At 50.8% G+C, this 18,271-nt stretch overlaps 1 protein-coding gene across 4 annotated transcripts in view; it reads left to right on the top strand.

Annotated features, from left to right (window-relative positions):
- The window catches only part of HIPK3 (homeodomain interacting protein kinase 3), a 503,936-nt gene that overhangs the window by 456,690 nt on the left and 28,975 nt on the right, over positions 1 to 18,271 (top strand). The gene's annotated exons all lie outside the window — the stretch shown is intronic.

Below are 18,271 nucleotides of genomic sequence, written 5' to 3'. Positions count from 1 at the left end.
CCAGGCGCAGAGGGTCGTGAATAAAATGCCCCCTCCCACACCTGCGCCGACACCCAAAAAGGCTTAGGTCACACCTTTGCCTCCGGGCAAGACCAAAGACACTGCTTCGAACACCCCACCTTCGGGCCCGGTGAAGAAGCCTAATAAGCCTTCCGGCGGCTCGAGCCAGCCTGCCAGCGGTGCCGAAAAACAACCTTCGGCACCGAAGAAAAGATCGGCCTCTACCTCGACACGGAGCTCCGCACCAAAGCCCTCGGTGTCGAAACCCAGCCTCTCGGTGCCGACCAAACATCATAAGGCCCTCGGCACCGACACTCCCGCGATGAAGCCTGTCTCTGCACCGACCAAAAAATCGGAGGTTCCAAAAAAGCACGGCACAGACAAGCCTAAAAAGCCATCGGCCCCGAAAACTTCAGCGTTGACCAAACAACCAGTGTCGCAAGAACTATTTACACCGGATCCTTTGCAAAAGACACTTACCAAGGATCCAAAAACTGGACATTTTGCACTGTCTTCTAAAAAGACATTTGGACAAACCACCTCCACCTCCAAAGAGGAAGGACTGTGCTACCTCCCTTTTCAGAGTGCCTTCCCCACCTCCTCCACCCTCTCCACCTCTGCCTTCTCCACCCCTGCCTCATCGCTCTACGACCCCGTCTCCAGACCATGATGATCAGGGGGACCCATACTACGACCCAGCAGATGTGCCACAAGACCCCGCTCCTACAGGATCTCCAGACCCATGGGATGATTATAATAATCCAGACATTCCAGATGTCCCACAAGATGACCTTTATCCATCCAGGCCATCTCCACCAGAAGACTCATTAGGTTTTCACCACCTACTTCAGAGGGCGGCACATTATCACGGGGTAGAGCTACACACTGACCCGGTAGAGGAAGATTTCCTCCTAGACACCTTTGATACTGCACATAGGTCTACTGCTATACTACCTATGCTCAAAGGGGTAATAAAACATGCGCCAGAGGTTTTTAAAGACCCAGTCAGGGCTAGGGTCCTCAACCCACGCATAGCGAAGAAGTATAAAGCTGCCCCACAGATCCTGCCTACATCAAGGGGCCAGCGCCACTGGATTCCCTAGTGGTATCTACTGCAAGGAAAAGATCAAATTCCCAGGCGTCAGGCGAAGCACCACCGCCTGACAAAGAGTCAAAGCTCTTGGACGCGTCAGGAAAACGCACTGCGTCACAGGCAGCCAATATATGGTGTATCGCCAACACTCATGCGCTATTGGCCAGATACGACAGAGCGCATTATGATGAACTAGAAACCATTATGCACCATCTCCCAGAAAAATATAAAAATAGGGCCAATGAATTAATTCAAGAGGGTAAGACCATAACTAACACCTCTATACGCTGTGCCTTAGACGCAGCAGACACAGCCTCCAGGGCCATTAACACTAGTGTTCTCCTCCGTCGCCACGCTTGGCTGAGCGTTTCAGGCGTTAAACCTGAGGTACAAGCCTCCATATTAAACCATCCATTTGATAAAGAACATTTATTCGGTCCAAAGGTAAATAAGGCCCTCGAAGATGAAGAAAGACACAGATTCGGCGAAATCTATGGGAGCCCTACAGTCACACCCTCCTAGGCGCTCCTTTCGCCGCTCTTCCTTTCGGGGCACGGGCAGAGGCTACTCCTCAGATGCCGCGTCCACGTCCTACAAATCCCCTGCTCAATCCACCTTCACAAGGGGTTATCAAAGAGGCGGCTATAGAGGCAATAACAATAAAGGCAGAGGCAAAACAAATACCGCCCGCTCTGCCGCACCGCCTACCCAATGACTTTCCCCTGCTTCCTCCAGACCATCCCACTCCGGTCGGGGGCAGACTACAAAATTTCCTTCACGTGTGGGAGTCCATCACATCCGACAGATGGGTGACCCAAATTATTCGTTCAGGGTACTGCCTAGAACTCACATCTATCCCCCCAACATTCCACCCAGGCAACACCTAATGTCACGAACATTCCACGTTACTAAAACAGGAGGTAATCTCCCTCCTACAAAAAGAGGCAATAGAACAGGTCCCTGCCGATCTGCAAAATGTAGGGGTCTACTCCCTATATTTTCTGATACCAAAAAGAGACGAGACTCTACGACCTATTCTAGATCTCCGGCCTCCAAACACATACATACATTCGGACCATTTTCCCATGGTAACACTTCAGCAGGTACTTCCGCTCCTCTCCCAGAACGACTTTCTCACCACACTGGACTTGAAAGACGCATACTTTCACATTCCGGTACACCATGCCCACAGAAAGTACCTCAGATTTGTAGTGGATGGGCAACACTACCAGTTCAAGGTGCTCCCATTCGGAGTCACAACAGCACCACGGGTATTCGCCGAGTGCATAGCGGTAGTGGCGGCACACCTCAGAAGACAGCACATTCACGTCTTCCCATATTTGGATGACTGGCTAATAAAAGCCACGTCCTACAACCAATGTGTACATCACACCGCCACTACCATCCAACTACTTCACCAGCTAGGTTTCACGGTGAACCACCAAAAGTCCCAGCTAATACCATCCCACACAAAGCAATACCTCGGTGCCACCATAGACACCTCAAAAGCCATAGCCTACCCCAATCCGGTCAGGATTGCAAGCATTCAGGCTTTGCGTCAAAAATTCATACTTCAACACTCCCTCCCAGCAAGAGTGTTTATGCAACTGATAGGGATGATGGCCTCTTGCATTTTCATAGTGCCTCATGCAAGACTCCAGATGCGTCCACTCCAAGAGTGCTTAGCGCGCTAATGGAACCAGGCCCAGGGGCAACTGACAGATCTGGTGTTGGTAGACGGTCGCACCCATCGCTCTCTGCAGTGGTGGAACACCACAAATCTTTTCAGAGGTCAACCGTTCCTGGACCCGGTTCCACAAATAATCCTGACAACAGACGCATCGCTCTCCGGATGGGGAGCTAATCTACTACACCTCACAGTGCAGGGCACATGGACGCCGCAACAAAAGTTACTCCACATCAATCATCTGGAGTTACTGGCAATCTTTCTAGCCCTAAAATCCTTTCACACACAGATTTTAGGCAAGGCAGTCCTTATTCGCACAGACAACATGACCGCCATGTACTACATTCAAAAACAAGGCGGCACGCACTCTCCACAGCTCTCTCAACAGAGCATATGGAGATGGGCAATTCCACACAAAATCTTTCTCCTAGCCCAGCATGTCCCAGGAGTCCAAAACACCATGGCAGATCTGCTCAGCAGACAGATGCAGCAGATCCACGAGTGGGAACTTCACCCGCAGGTTCTTCACCTGTTCTTTCAGATGTGGTGGCATCCACAGATAGACCTATTCGCCACCCACGAAAACAAAAAATGCCCAAGCTTCGCCGCCAGATGCCCACACCCATTGTCCAAAGGCAATGCGATATGGATGAACTGGTCAGGCAAATTTGCGTACGCCTTTCCGCCTCTCCCACTAATTCCATTAGTGGTGCGAAAGCTACAACAGCACTCCCTCACACTGATTCTAGTAGCTCCAACATGGGCCAGACAACCGTGGTACACCACGCTGCTGGAACTTTCGGTAGTGCCACACCAAAAGTTGCACCTCTCACCATGCCTCCTAACCCAGAACCATGGAGAGATCAGACACCCGGACCCAGCTCAGCTCATCCTTGCGATCTGGCTCCTGAGATCCTAGAATTTGGATACATTAACCTTCCCCCCCGACTGTATGAACTTTATCAGAGAAGCTAGACGCCCTACCACTAGAGCCTGCTACGTTGCCAAGTGGAAAAGATTTGTTGTTTATTGCCATAACAACACAATCAATCCTCTAGACGTGTCTGTACAACACATCATATGCTACTTACTCCACCTACAAAAGTGTAATCTAGCATATACCTCCATTCGGCTACACCTCGCAGCAATTGCAGCTTACCTACAAAACAGGCAGCACCTATCACTTTTCAGAGTACCTGCCATTAAAGCCTTCGTGGAAGGCCTAAAAAGAATAATTCCCCCCAGACTACCACCGTCACCTGTGTGGAACTTAAATATCGTTCTCACAAGGCTAATGGGGCCGCCCTTCCAACCTTTGCATAAATGCGAACTGCAATTTCTCACATAGAAAACAGCTTTTCTTGTAGCCATCACTTCCCTTAGAAGGGTCAGTGAGATACAAGCACTTAGCATACAAGAACCTTTTCTACAAATGCACCAGAACAAGGTTGTTCTCCGTACCAACCCAAAATTCCTACCTAAAGTCATTTCCCCTTTTAACCTAAACCAATCCGTAGAATTACCGGTATTTTTCTCGCAACCTCAAACTGTTGCAGAAAGGGCTCTACACACGCTAGATGTCAAACGAGCCTTACTTTACTATATCCAAAGAACACAACCTTTCAGAAAGACCAAACAACTGTTTGTCTCTTTCTCTCCACCACACAAGGGCAACCCCATCTCAAAATCAGGGATAGCTAGGTGGATTGTAAAATGCATCCAGATTTGCTACTACAAAGCAAAACGAACGCTATCCGTTCCCCCTAAAGCCCATTCTACACGCAAGATAGGGACTTCTATGGCTTTTCTAGGGAACATCCCATTAGATGATATCTGCAAAGCAGCTACATTGTCAACACCGCACACTTTCACTAAACACTACTGTGTAGATGTGCAAACCAAGCAACAAGCTAGTGTGGGCCAGGCTGTACTAAAAACACTATTTCAAACAACTGCATCAGATACCAGTGGTCGCCGCTAAGGTTGGGAACTGCTATATAGTCTATGCAAAAGTGTGTAATCTGCAGCTCATATGCCTCGAACGGAATATGCTGCTTACCAGTATGCATCTGTTCTTGGCATGTAGAGCTGCAGATCTACACACGCCCACCCGCCTCCCCGGCTAACTGTATCTGTTCCAGTCTATCTTATTTAGATACAACACACATGGGTTTCTTCACTGTTATTACTACGCTCCATCTTTCCCTGCTGGCGAAAAACAATCCGAGGATGGAGCCGAAGCCCATACGCAATACGATCCAAAGGAGGAGTCACCCACCTCGTGACTTCCAAAGACTTTCCAAGAGGAAAAACAACTGCAACATCCGGGCCCAACACCAGATGGCGATCTATGCAAAAGTGTGTAGATCTGCAGCTCTACATGCCAAGAACAGATGCATACTGGTAAGTAGCATATTCCTTTCTGTTGCAGTACCTTCCACTTTTTGCCTGGTATCCAATGCAACTCTAAGCGTGTACTGGATCACTGATAACCAGGCCCCACTACCTGTGTTATTTTTCCTAAACTGTACTATTGTTTCCACAATTGGCACACCTCTGGCTCACATACAAGTCCCTTGTAAAAGGTACCCCTGGTACCAAGGGCATTGTATCCAGAGAGGGTCTCTAAGAGCTGCAGCATGTATTATGCCACCCTAAGATCCCTCACCTAACACATACACACTGCCATTGCAGACTGTGTGTTTAGGTGCAGCTAAAACTGAAGAGTCAACATGGTATACATCCCTGTGTGCCTTGTCTACTTACCACTGCCTGTGGCATAGGTATGTCACCCCTCTAGCTGGCCTCACTGCTCTACGGGTAGGTGCACTATACCACAGATGAGGGCATAGGTGCACGAGCAATATGCTCCTACAGTGCCTATGTCCATTCATGGACATTATTAGTGCAGTGAAGCCATATGGAGTTCATTGACTAGGAGTTTGTCATTACGAACTCCACAGCTCCATGATGGCTTTACTGAATGCTAAGAAATTTGGTATCAAAACTTTTGAGCATAATAATCCCATACTGATGCAAGTATTGGATTTATTGCAAAATGCACTCAGAGGGCTTCTTAGAGATGTCCCCAGAAAACGACCAATCCACTATTGTGCAGCCAACTGGTCTGCACCAGCATGCCACACTGACTTGTTTCTGACCCCTGATGTGAGGTGAGAGCCCTTTTGCTCTCGTGGGTCAGGAAAAAAAAAAAACCCAAAGCACGATCAGCATTCAGGGCGGTAAGCCTCAAAGGCTTCCTGCCCTCTGTAATGCTATCCAGGGCCTCTCCAGCCAGTGGAAATGCCGGCCCCCCCCCGACGCAGCCCCACTTTTGGCGGCAAGGTCAGTGGGAAAATTAGTAGTCTGGAGAGGTGTGTCCCTCCTCTGCCAGAACCACCTTTAAGGTGCCCTGGACCGAGGTGACCCCCTACTTAGAAAATTCTCCATCTTGAATGGAAGTATTTTAACCAATCCGGTTGGGGGATGCCTCCTTCCCAAAGGGAGGTGACATGCTAAGGGTGTAGTCACCCTAAAAGGCAAGTAGCCCATTGGCTTCCATCTGCCAGTATATGCAGTGCCCCTAAATTCAGTATTCAGGGGCACCCCTGAACCTTGATCCTTCTATAACTGCAACCTATGAAGAAGACGCTGTGCACCAACACTTGAAGACAACGACTGACTTGGTGCCAGCCCTATTGCCTGTCTCCAACTGAAACAGCCTGCTAAGAGCAAATAAGACTAAGCCTGTCCTGTAGCCAGCGACTTCCAAGAACCCCCAGTCTGAGTGACTCACCTGCCCAGTGACGTTTCCCTAGCAACCTTGAGTACACCGGTGGCTGACCTCTCCTTGACCTCACAAAGTAGCCTGCAGCGTCTGCACGAAGGGTCACCCTGACTGGCTCCAGTAGAGAAAATCCGACACCAAAGGTCGCCCCTGCATCCTCGGGCCCCTGACATTTGGGTGCCCAGCCTTCCTTCGACATCTCCATTTACCTGCCCTGCCGGTGGGCACCTACATCCAGCCTCCTGGTCCAAGCCTGCAGCCTCTTTGTGCGACCTACTAGATTACCCATTGAAACGCATTGGGCGCTTGACACTGATTTGCGCTGTAGTGTAAGGTTGGTGATGCCTTGTGCCAAGTGCTTGCTTTAATCCCTGGGTCCTGTGCCCTGAAAACATGGGTACTTAACTTCAAATTGCACCTCTTGTGGGTGCCCCTAGTCTCCTTCGACCAACATTGGGCATAGGTAAATCACCCCTCTAGCAGGCCTCACAGCTCTACCTTAAACTGACACTTGCCCAGTGTTGATCCAAGCCCCCGAAGACTAGATGTATATAACTACTTACCTGTAATTGCATATTACTGTTTCTCTTCCATAGGATTGCATTTTTTTGCCCATTACACTAAATGTCTTTCACATTTGTTGAGTTTACTACTGTTACTGATTGAGAATACCAAAATATTTCTGGTACTATAAAGCCTTTCAAAACTATTACTATTGCATCTTGTAGAGTATTATTGCTATTCTTGAAACTGTTAATTACCTGCAACTGAGTTCTTCATGGTTCTAAAATAAAAATAACAAAGTAGTAAGGTATAGTTTCTTACCTGTAACTCCTTTTCTCTCGTAGGGGTATTTCCATGATAGTCATAAGCGTTGAATAATCCCACCTGTCTGCGGGGACCCCAGAGCACTTTTTCCAACATATCTTCTTAAGTGCTGAAGTTCGCCTTTCTTCAGGAAGGCCTTGAATAGTAACTTAGTCATTATGCAGCCCATAGAATTAGGCTACAGTGGTCAAAATTCTTCATCTTGTTGTAACAAAAGGGTCATTTCCAAGGAAACATCTAAGTGATACATGAAAAACCTTGTACGGTGACAGAAAAACTTTCACAAACCCTTTAATTATGTGAGAAAAGGATGAAGTGCAGGGAAGTATAGCACAAAGGCTGCCATTATCAGGGAAGGTAAAGAAGACTGACTTTAAGAACTGTGACCTCCAATATCCCATCATGCTCAGCCAGAGACAGTTACCTCAGTTCTTTTCATAGACTGTAGTAGCTGAATAATAGCGGAGCATGTAAGTGTAAGCTCTTTTCCAAGCCCTTGGAGATCCGTCTTAAGTTGAGCAAAAGTACACACAAAGTTCCTTTCTCCTCTCTTTGGCAGTAGGCAACCCCTGCAGGCCAATCCCCCAGTTTCAGGGATAGTCTCTCCTCAGTTTCTTCTTGGTTCCTCTTCTCAGCGGAGTTTCTTCTTGTTTCCCAAAGTGATCTAAATTCTAGGGATCAGGGTCCCAATACTTATACCCCAAAGTCCTTTGTCCTCTGAAGGCAAAGGGGCCTTTGCCTTGTTCAAACTGGTTCTGGTCAGTCTTGGAGCACTTTGTTTACCTGACTCCTCCTTTCCTTTCAGAGTGCAGGGCAGAGACATCAGACGCACTACAGGAGGTGGAGCCAGCATTGTGGAGGGAAAGCACAGCACTGGAGCACTTTGTTGACATTATTCCTTCTCTCCTTTCACAGTGCAGTGCAGGGCAGAGACATCAGACGCACCACAGGGGGTGGAGCCAGCACTGTGGGGGGCAGGCACTGTCCTATTCAGGTCCTAGGTGCAACTCCTCCCTCCCATCTAGATGCAGATCTCTCTATCCACCACTGGGCGGACTCACCCTGTCAATACACAACCTAGCAGAGGCAGGTTTGAATGGTTAGACAAGAAAATACCTACTTTCTAAAAGTGGTATTTTCAAAACCAGAATGTTAAAAACCAACTTCACTAAAAGATGTATTTTATCATTCTGAGTTCAGGCATACTAAATTCGAATTTCCACCATGTTCCCGAAGTCATTTAGGATTATAGGATGTAATAATCAAACTGCCCCTTCTGGCCTATGGAGAACAGGTAGCCTTGCAATAGTGAAAAACGAAAATGGCTGTAGTTCACTTTCTGATGGATACATCTGCCAGTGGATTCCTCACCTTGTGAATATCCCCTGCGCCAGCATTCCACGGAACTTTTCTTCCCCAGCATTCCACGTCGACGTGGGCGACGTCACAATACATCGGCTCCGCACGCGACTCCGTACGACGTCATCGGAGCCATAAGAAGCCCACGTCGGCGTGGTGACGTCAGTTCCCTTTTTTCCGCGCCGTCGACGCGCAACGGTTTTTTCCCAGTGCTCTCTAGATACTTTGTAATCTAGTGGTGTATTCTTGTTAAAATCGGAATGTCTTCGACGAGGAAGTCGGGCTTTAAGCCCTGTAGGGAGTGCGGAGGCCTGATGTCCATGACGGATCCGCATCAGAATTGTTTATGGTGTCTCTCTTCTGATCATGATGTGGATGAGTGCGGGTGCTGTAGGAGCATGAATCCTAAAGCACTGAAGGAGAGGAAGACCAAACTCTTCATGAAGAAGATCGGTGAGGAGAAGAGAGGGAGGAAAAAGGAGAAGTCCAGGCGGGAGTCTTCGACTTCGAGGTCGTCGAAGTCGAAGAAGCACCATAAGAAGAGGAAGCATTCTTCTCGGCGTCGGTCCTCGAAGTCTAAGAGGTCGAGGTCGGCTTCGCCTCGTCGACGTCAAAGCAAGATCTTGTCTCCTTCGCCTTCTCCGGATAAGTCTTCGAAGTCTCCCTCTCCGAAGCGGACTCCGGCTCGTTCCCCGACGCCGTCTCCGGCGCCGTCCAAGGCTTCGACTCCTGGTCGGGTGGAGTCTGATGTGGAGCAGGAGCAGGAAGAGTCTGTCCCGGTGCCTGATGACTCCGTGGTTCCGGTGGAGGATTCGGAGGAGCCGACGCCGGTGGCTCCACAGGAGGATACAGGGGCAGTTCCTTATCCCCAATTCCCGGCTCCAGGTACGGATCCTTCGGGATTTCTGAATGCCATGTATGGCATTTTTCAGAGAGCATCCTTCCCATCCGGAGCACCAGCAGGTCCCGTGGGTCCGATGGCGTTTTCTCTGGGAGTGCCGCAGCAATATGCTCAGGCTCCTTTTATGCCTTTTATGCCGATGGCGCCTTCTTGGCAGTTTCCGGCGCCGGTTGGGAATCCGGCTCGACCTCGGATGGATGGTCAATCTTCGGAGCCTTCTTTGACGCCGAGGCCGACTCCATCGACGCCGCATCCGGCGCCGCCGACTCCACCTGTAGCGCCTCCGACGCCGATGCCTTTGGCTCCACCGACGCCGCGTACGACGTCGACGACGCCGGCTCCCCGGAATCGATCGAGGCGTGAAGCCCAAAGGGTTTTGGAGGAGGAAAGATTTCGTGCTGAGGTGGAAGAAGGTGAGGTCGACTCTTCTTCGGACGAGTTTGGAGGTATAGAGGTAGCAAGTGGTTTGGATACCACCCCGGAGTGGGAGCATGCTTCTGCAAGGTCTTCTCCACCACAGGAATTGGCGCCCTACCATGTTGTGATCAAGAAGGCCGCGGAGTTGTTAGATCTGCAGCTGCCCTCTGTGGAATACAAGTCCAATCTGCTCACAGAGGTGTTGCACTCCCCGACGTCGGCTTCTGAGCCTTTGCTACCTTTCAATGAGGCTCTCCTGGAACCAGTATTGGAGGTGTGGAAGAAGCCTCTGTCAGCTCCAGCAGTTTGCAGGCAGGTGGCAAGGAGATACAGGGTTGCGCCAGGAGACCCGGATTTTTTATCCACGCATCCTTCTCCGGAGAGCCTAGTGGTGCAGGCTTCATGTTCTAAGCATGCCTCGGGTGCTTTCCCCCAATCTCCTGCTGATAGGGAGTCGAAGAAAGTTGATCAGGCGGCCAAAAAGTCTTTCTCCTCAGGAAGTATGGCATTGAAGTCATCAAATGCTACGTGCCTGCTGGGGCGTTATGTTCATGCCCTGATGGACTCTATTAAGACTCTGGCCCCTAAGTTACCTGAGGGGGATAAGTCGTCCTTCATGGAGGTTGTGGCGGACACTCAGGCAGCTGCCAGGCAGGTGATCCAGTCTGGGCTGGATACGGCGGACTCTGTGGCGAGAATTATGGGGTCGTCCATTGCCGCAAGGAGACAAGCTTGGCTCCGTTCCTCAGGGTTTTCTGCGGATGTCCAGGCCACGCTGGTGGATCTGCCCTTTGATGGACAAAAGTTGTTTGGGGAGAAGGCAGATTCTGCTCTTCAACGTTTTAAGGACAGTAGGTTAACGGCGAAGTCCTTGGGTCTGCAGGTTCCTGTGAGAGGTTCAACTTTCCGTAAGGTTAGGGGATTCGGAAGGTCATCCTTTCGCTCCTTCCGTCAGCCACAACAACAGCAGCAACAACAGCAGCAGAATCCCCTCTATCGCTCCTATAGAGGGAAGCAAAGGGGTCGGAGAGGTTCTGGTCGTAACCCCTCTTCTTCCTCCTCCTCCTCTGCTCCAAATGAGGCTTCAGGGAAGCAGCCCTAGATCCCCCATCCCGGATCATGTAAGACCTGTGGGGGGTCGGGTGTCCTACTTTCTACGGGGTTGGAAATCTGTTACAACCGACCTTTGGGTTTTGAACCTCGTAGAGACTGGGTACGCCCTTCCCTTTCGGGAGTTTCCTCCCCCTTACCCTCCTTGCCAAGGTTATTGCTCGGAGGACCACCTGCTTCTCCTGCAGAAAGAAGTTCTGGCCTTGTTTCAGAAGGGCGCAATAGAGGTGGTTCCGGAGCAGGAAAGGGGTCAGGGATGCTACTCCCGGTATTTCCTGATCCCCCAAGAAGGACGGCAGATTGCGTCCGATTCTGGACCTCAGAATCTTGAATTTTTACCTGAAACAGGAGAAGTTCAAGATGCTGACCCTTGCGCAGGTTCTTCAAGCGTTGCAGCAAGGAGACTGGATGGTGTCGCTCGACTTGCAGGACGCGTACTTCCATGTCCCAATCCTGAAGTCGCACAGGAAGTATCTCCGTTTTACGGTTGGGTCGCAACATTATCAGTTTGCGGTCCTCCCGTTTGGTCTTACTACTGCACCTCGAGTCTTCACAAAGGTGATGGCAGTGGTGGCTGCTCATCTCAGGAGGTCGGGGATTCCGGTTTTCCCCTACCTGGACGACTGGCTTCTGAAGGCAGAGTCCCCGGAGATGGTGCAGCGTCATCTGCAGGTGACAACTCAGCTGTTATTCGACTTGGGTTTTTCGATCAATGTGCCCAAGTCTCACCTGGTGCCCTCTCAACGCAACCTGTTTATAGGGGCAGTACTGGACACTACTGTGTGTCGGGCATTCCCTCCTCCTCAAAGGATTCTCGACATTCAGGAGATGGTCCCTTTATTCCACAGTGGAGCGGTTGTTCCAGTTCTGAAGGTCCTTCGCCTGCTCGGTCTGTTCGCTTCCTGCATTCTGTTGGTCAACCATGCACGCTGGCACATGAGGGCGCTCCAGTGGTGTCTCCGCAAGCAGTGGTATCAGCACAACGGGGATCTCGGGGAGTCGATCAAGATCTCCGGAGAAGCTGCAGCGGATCTGTCTTGGTGGAGCGTGGAGGGCAATCTGTCCCAAGGAAAGCCTTTCCATCTACCTCCGTCGGTGGCCACAGTGATAACGGATGCCTCCACCCTAGGGTGGGGAGCTCATCTGGGGGATCTGGAGATCAAGGGTCTTTGGTCTCCAGAGGAAAGGTTGTTTCATATCAACCTTCTGGAGTTGCGGGCGATTCGTTTGGCACTCAAGGCCTTTCTCCCTTCCCTTCGCGGTCGGTCAGTTCAAGTTCTGACGGACAACACGACCGCGATGTGGTATATAAACAAACAGGGAGGAGTAGGGTCTCTTTGTCTCTGCAGAGAGGCCCTGCGGCTGTGGTCCTGGGCTCAGGACCATCAGATTTGTCTGATGGCAAGTCATCTGGCCGGGGTGCTGAATGTGCGTGCGGACAGTCTCAGTCGGCAGTTCTCCGCCGACCACGAGTGGAGGCTCCATCCGGAGGTGGTTCGTCACGTCTTTCGGACGTGGGGGACTCCTCGGGTGGACCTGTTTGCCACCCGAGAGAACGCGCACTGCCCGTCATTCTGCAGTCTCCAGTTTCCGATGCAGGGGGCGTTGGGGGACGCGTTTCAGTTGAGTTGGGGTTCACGACTCCTTTACGCGTTTCCTCCCATACCCTTGATTCCTCGGGTTCTGAGGAAAATTCGCCAAGACCGGGCCCAAGTTATTTTGGTCGCCCCGGATTGGCCAAGAAGGGTGTGGTATACAGATCTTCTCCACCTCTCCTCGTGCCCTCCGCTCCGTCTCCCTCTGAGGGCAGACCTCCTCTCGCAGTCGGAGGGGCAGGTTCTTCACCCCCACCTCCAGAGCTTACACCTTCATGCCTGGAGATTGAACGGGGCAACCTGAGTTCCTTCTCTCTCCCACCTGATGTGGTGGACGTTATTTTATCGGCCAGGCGACACTCCACCAAGTCCATATACTCCTACAGGTGGTCTAAGTTTGTAAAGTGGTGTGGAGAGAGATCCATTGACCCTTTAAAGGCTCATCTTTCTGATGTGCTTCAGTTTGCTCTTTCCTTGGCTCAGCAGGGCTGTGCTGTGGCCACGGTCAAGGGCTACCTTTCGGCCTTATCGGCATTTCTGTGCCTTCCAGATCAACCTTCGTTATTTAAATCTCCGGTTGTTCTGAGGTTCATCAAGGGCCTTACAAACATGTTTCCTCCTACTCCATTTGTAATGCCTCAGTGGGACCTTAATCTTGTCTTAACCTTTTTAATGGGGTCCCCATTTGAGCCTCTTCATAATTGTCCTTTGAGGCTGTTGTCCTTTAAGGTGGTTTTTCTTGTAGCCATAACCTCGGCAAGGAGGGTAAGTGAGCTTCAAGCTCTTAGTTCCAAACCTCCTTTTCTTACCTTACATGCTGAAAGGATGGTTCTCAGGACCAGGGCTGCTTTCCTGCCAAAAGTTGTTACTCCTTTCCATTTGGGGCAGTCTATTACCCTCCCTGTTTTTTATCCACCCCCTCATCCTTCTAAAGAGGAGGAAAGACTCCATCGCCTTGACCCGAAGAGGGCTATGAGTTTTTATTTGGACAGGACCAAGGACTTTCGTGTTGATGACCAGCTTTTTATTGGCTACGTTGGTCGTTCTAAAGGTAAAGCGGTGCACAAGCGCACGCTGTCAAGATGGATAATACTGACCATCAAGATCTGCTACGCCTTGGCTGGTAAGACTCCTCCTGAGGGTATTCGTGCTCACTCTACTAGAGCTAAGTCTTCAACATCTGCTCTGGCCCGGGGTGTTCCCGTGGCAGATATTTGTAAGGCCGCGACTTGGGCCTCCCTCCATACTTTCGCAAAGCATTATTGCTTGGACTCTGAGATGAGGAGGGAGGGCCACTTCGCGCGCTCTGTCTTGCAGGACTTTCTGGTATAGAAAGGTGGACACCCTCCTCCGGGAGTGGGGACTGCTGTGGGAATCTATTCACAAGGTGAGGAATCCACTGGCAGATGTATCCATCAGAAGAACAAGTTACTTACCTTCGGTAACGATTTTTCTGGTGGATACAGTATCTGCCTGTGGATTCCTCACCAACCCACCCGCCTCCCCGTTGTCCACCTTTTGTATACCATGAAATTAGTCTTGTTTGAAATGCTTATATTTTCTCTTGTACATTTGTAGGTAATGCTTGTTTGATTAGCATTCCCTTGTTTTGTATGCTATGTATATGTATTGGTTTTCTATATACTGTGTATACTTGGGTTTGTCGTTGGTTCACCTGTTCGCCTCGAAGGCACGGAAAAAATGGGTGGAACTGACGTCACAACGCCGACGTGGGCTTCTTATGGCTCCGATGACGTCGTACGGAGTCGCGTGCGGAGCCGATGTATTGTGACGTCGCCCACGTCGACGTGGAATGCTGGGGAAGAAAAGTTCCGTGGAATGCTGGCGCAGGGGATATTCACAAGGTGAGGAATCCACAGGCAGATACTGTATCCACCAGAAAAATCGTTACCGAAGGTAAGTAACTTGTTCATTAGGACATGCCACACACACCAGGGCATGTCCTACCTTATAATTACTATGCATCCTGCCCTTGGGCCTACCATAGGGGTGTCTGATATGAAGAAAAGGGAAGGTTTAGGGACTAGCAAGTGGGTGCACTTGCCCAGTTAGCATGACAGTACCAGACTGCACGCAGGCTCTGCAATGGAAGGCCTTTGACTTCTGTGGGTGGCACAACCAGTGCTGCAAGCCCACCAGCAGCATTTGGATTTACAAGCCCTGGGCACTCCTGGTGCACTGTACTAGGGTCTGAAAGGTAAACCAAACAAACCAATCATGGAATCACTAATTCGTACAATAATTTACAATAGGGAAAGCATATGCACTTTAGCACTGATCAGCAGTGGTAAAGTGCCCAGAGTTGTAAAACAGCCAACAGGTCAGAAAAAATATAGGAGGAAGGCAAAAAGTTCAGGGATGACTCTGCAAAAAGGGCCAAGTCCAACAGTAAGTATTCGGTTATGGGAGTTGGTATTCTGGGGGTAGACTCGGGGGTTCCCCAGGGTCAAGGATGCACTCTTGTTACACCATCAGCGGCACTAGGGCTGTCGGGTGCAGAGTGCTGAGGCCCAATGTTATCCAATGGGGATAGGGGGCCTCTGGTTGGTGGCTGCTGACGAACAGGCCACAAGGTTGTGGGACCAAAGCTCCTGGACTTAAGCTCAGGGCAAATGGGGGTTCCAGATAGCACAAAAGATGCACCCTCAGCGGCACTGGGGTGGCTGGGTGCAGAGTGATGTTTTGGCGTTGGACGCCCTGTAGCTTTCAATGGGGAGTCTCCAGTTTGCAAGCATACTGCAGGGTCGGGGTCGAAGGTCTTCTGGGTGCGACCACCACTTGAAGAGGTAAGTTGGGATGCTGGGGGTTGGTTAGGCACCGTCGGTTGGGCCACCCAAGACCGTGGGGCGTCGGGTGCAGGGGTGCCTTTTAGGGTCAGATCTTCTTACCAGCTCCTGGTCGCGGTTGGGGGGGGGGGGGGGGTAACCTTCCAGTTTTAGGCCGCAGGCATCTGCTGGAGGCTTGAGGCAGGTCAGGGGTCACCGGATCTTGGGTCAGGATCGCCGGGGAGACCTCCTGTTGGTGTTGGGCCACTTGAACTCAAGCCGTGGGCGTCGGTGCAGGGTGGTGCAGACTAGCAGACTTTGCCGGACCTGGAATCTGTTGGTGAACAAATCCGGTGTTCGCAGAAGACAGTCTTTTCTTTTGGAGGCATGGCAGGTCCTTGGGGTTCTTGAGACTGCTGGCTGCAGGACACACCGGAGTTTTGCTTCTGTAGGTTCGAGGTGGGGACAGGCAGGGGCCAAGTTAGTGGGCTTCCTCCTCTTAACTTCAGCACGGCTGTTCGGTCTTCTTTTCTTCTTCTGGTTTCCTGTATGAGTTCTTGGTTCAGGGCTGCCCCCTTAAATACAGTATTTAGGGGGAGTTTTAGGGGCCTCGGGGGCAGAAGCCAATGTGTCTACATCCTTGGTGTGCTCACCCCATGTGGGTGAGTGAGCACAATCCCTAATCCTGATTGGGGAGTACCTGCCATCTGCAAGATGGCGGGCACTAAAGAGTGGGCTTATCCTCGCCTCCCCCACCTGAGGGGTGGGGTTGGCAGAGGTGGGCACACCTTCTGGGCTGGCTAATTTTTCCCACCCGTCTTCCTGACGAAAAGGAGGGGAGACAGGATGGGGGCCTGCTCCTGATGGCAGGAGAGGCTGGGGTCGTAGTACAAAGGCTGCAAGGCCTTTGAAGCGAAGGCTCTCACCCCAAGGGTCCAGAAACATGTCTTGTGGCGGCAGGCTGGTGTTTAACAGTCAGGGAACCCACCAGAGGCTGCATTTTTTTATTAAATCCCACAATGGCGTCAGTGTGGGTTTAATGTGCTGAGAAGTTTGATACAAAACTTCCCAGTTTTCATTTAAGCCATTATGGTGCTGTGGAGTTCATAATGACAAACTCCCAGCACCATATACTCTTAATGGCATTACTGCACTTACAATGTCTAGGAATTGGTCTAGACACTGTAGGGGGAGAGGGCTCATGCACCTGTACCCTCACCACTGTTCTAGTGCACTCAACTAGAGGGGTGGCTGACCTATGCCAGGGCAGTGGGTTGTAGGCATGGCACACAGGGATGTGTGCCATGTCGACTCTTCACTTGCTCAGCACCAAAACATGCAGCCTGCAATGGTAGTGTGTGTGTGTGTGCGTGCGTGTAGAGGTACAGGGCCTCTAAGGGTGGCAGAATAAGTGCTGCAGCCCTTAGAGGTCTTCCCTGGTCACAGTGCCCTTGGTACCCATGGGACTGACATGTGGCCCGAGAGGTGCAAATTGGGGGTACAAGGTACAGTTTTTGGAAAAGAACACAGGCCCTAGTAGTCTGCTTGGCAGGGACCCAGGGCACATCAATTCAATGTGCATCATTAGTCTGGCAAAAAGTGCAACAGCAACCCTGCTTCCTACAAGCATCGATTTTCCGATCAGGCTGTCCCTTCGGGAGGATTTTCTGTCGCAGCAGCAGGGGAGGGTCATCCACCCGAACCCGTCAACTCTGTGCCTCCATGCGTGGAGATTGAGTGGCGGCAGTTGATGGCTTTTGACCTTCCTCCCGAAGTATGCTACGTTATTTTGGCAGCTAGGTGTCCTTCCACTACGATGGTATATGCCTGTTGTTGCCAGAAATTTGTATTCTACTGTACAGAAAAGGCTATTGACCTTCTTTCTGCCTCTTTCCACTGTTCTTCTAATCATTGTAACCCTTGCTCAGCAGGGCTCTGCGTTGGGTACTCTTAAGGGTTATCTTTCTGCTCTATCTGCTTTTTTGTGGCTGCCATACCAACCCTCTCTCTTTAGGTCTCCAATTGTAAAGAGCTTTTTGAGGGAGCTGGCACACCTGTTTCCTCCCACGCCCTTTGTTATGCCGCAGTGGGTCCTTAATTTGGTCCTCACTTTTCTTGTGTGCTCCCTTCGAGCCTTTACACAACCATCCCCTCCGGCTACTCACAATGAAAACAGCCTTTCTTTTGGCAATAACATCTCCCCGGAGGGTGAGTGAGTTGCAGGTGCTATCTTGCACGAATCCCCACACGATGTCTTTCCCAGACAAAGTGGTGCTTCTAACCCGTTCTTCATTTTTGCCAAAGGTTGTGACCCCATTCCATCTGGGTCAATCCATCACGCTTCCCACCTTCTTTGCTCCTCGGCATCCTTCTAAGGATCCACTGTCTGGACCCAAAAAGAGCGTTGTCTTTCTACCTTGACCTTACAAGAGTTCCGGGTGGACCACCAACTCTTTGGGAGCTAAGAAGAGGCAGGCAGTGCAGAAAAGGACCATCTCTCGCCGGGTCATTCTCTGCATTAAAATCTATTCCTAGACCAAGAAGCAGCTCCTTGAGGGATTCAGGGCCCATTCCACCTTTGGGGTAGTCTGTGACTATGGCCTTGGCTTGGGGTTTCCCAGTCCTGGACATCTGTCAGGCAGGAAGGGGGCATCCTTGACACGTTTACCAAGCACTACTGCCTGGACAGTGGGCCGCAGGGACAGCCA

Source organism: Triturus cristatus, chromosome 3_2 (genome assembly GCF_964204655.1).
Source record: "Triturus cristatus chromosome 3_2, aTriCri1.1, whole genome shotgun sequence".
Taxonomy (NCBI): Eukaryota; Metazoa; Chordata; class Amphibia; order Caudata; family Salamandridae; genus Triturus; species Triturus cristatus.
The sequence above is the reverse complement of the archived record's forward strand: the minus strand, read 5'-3'. Positions and strand labels throughout refer to the sequence as shown.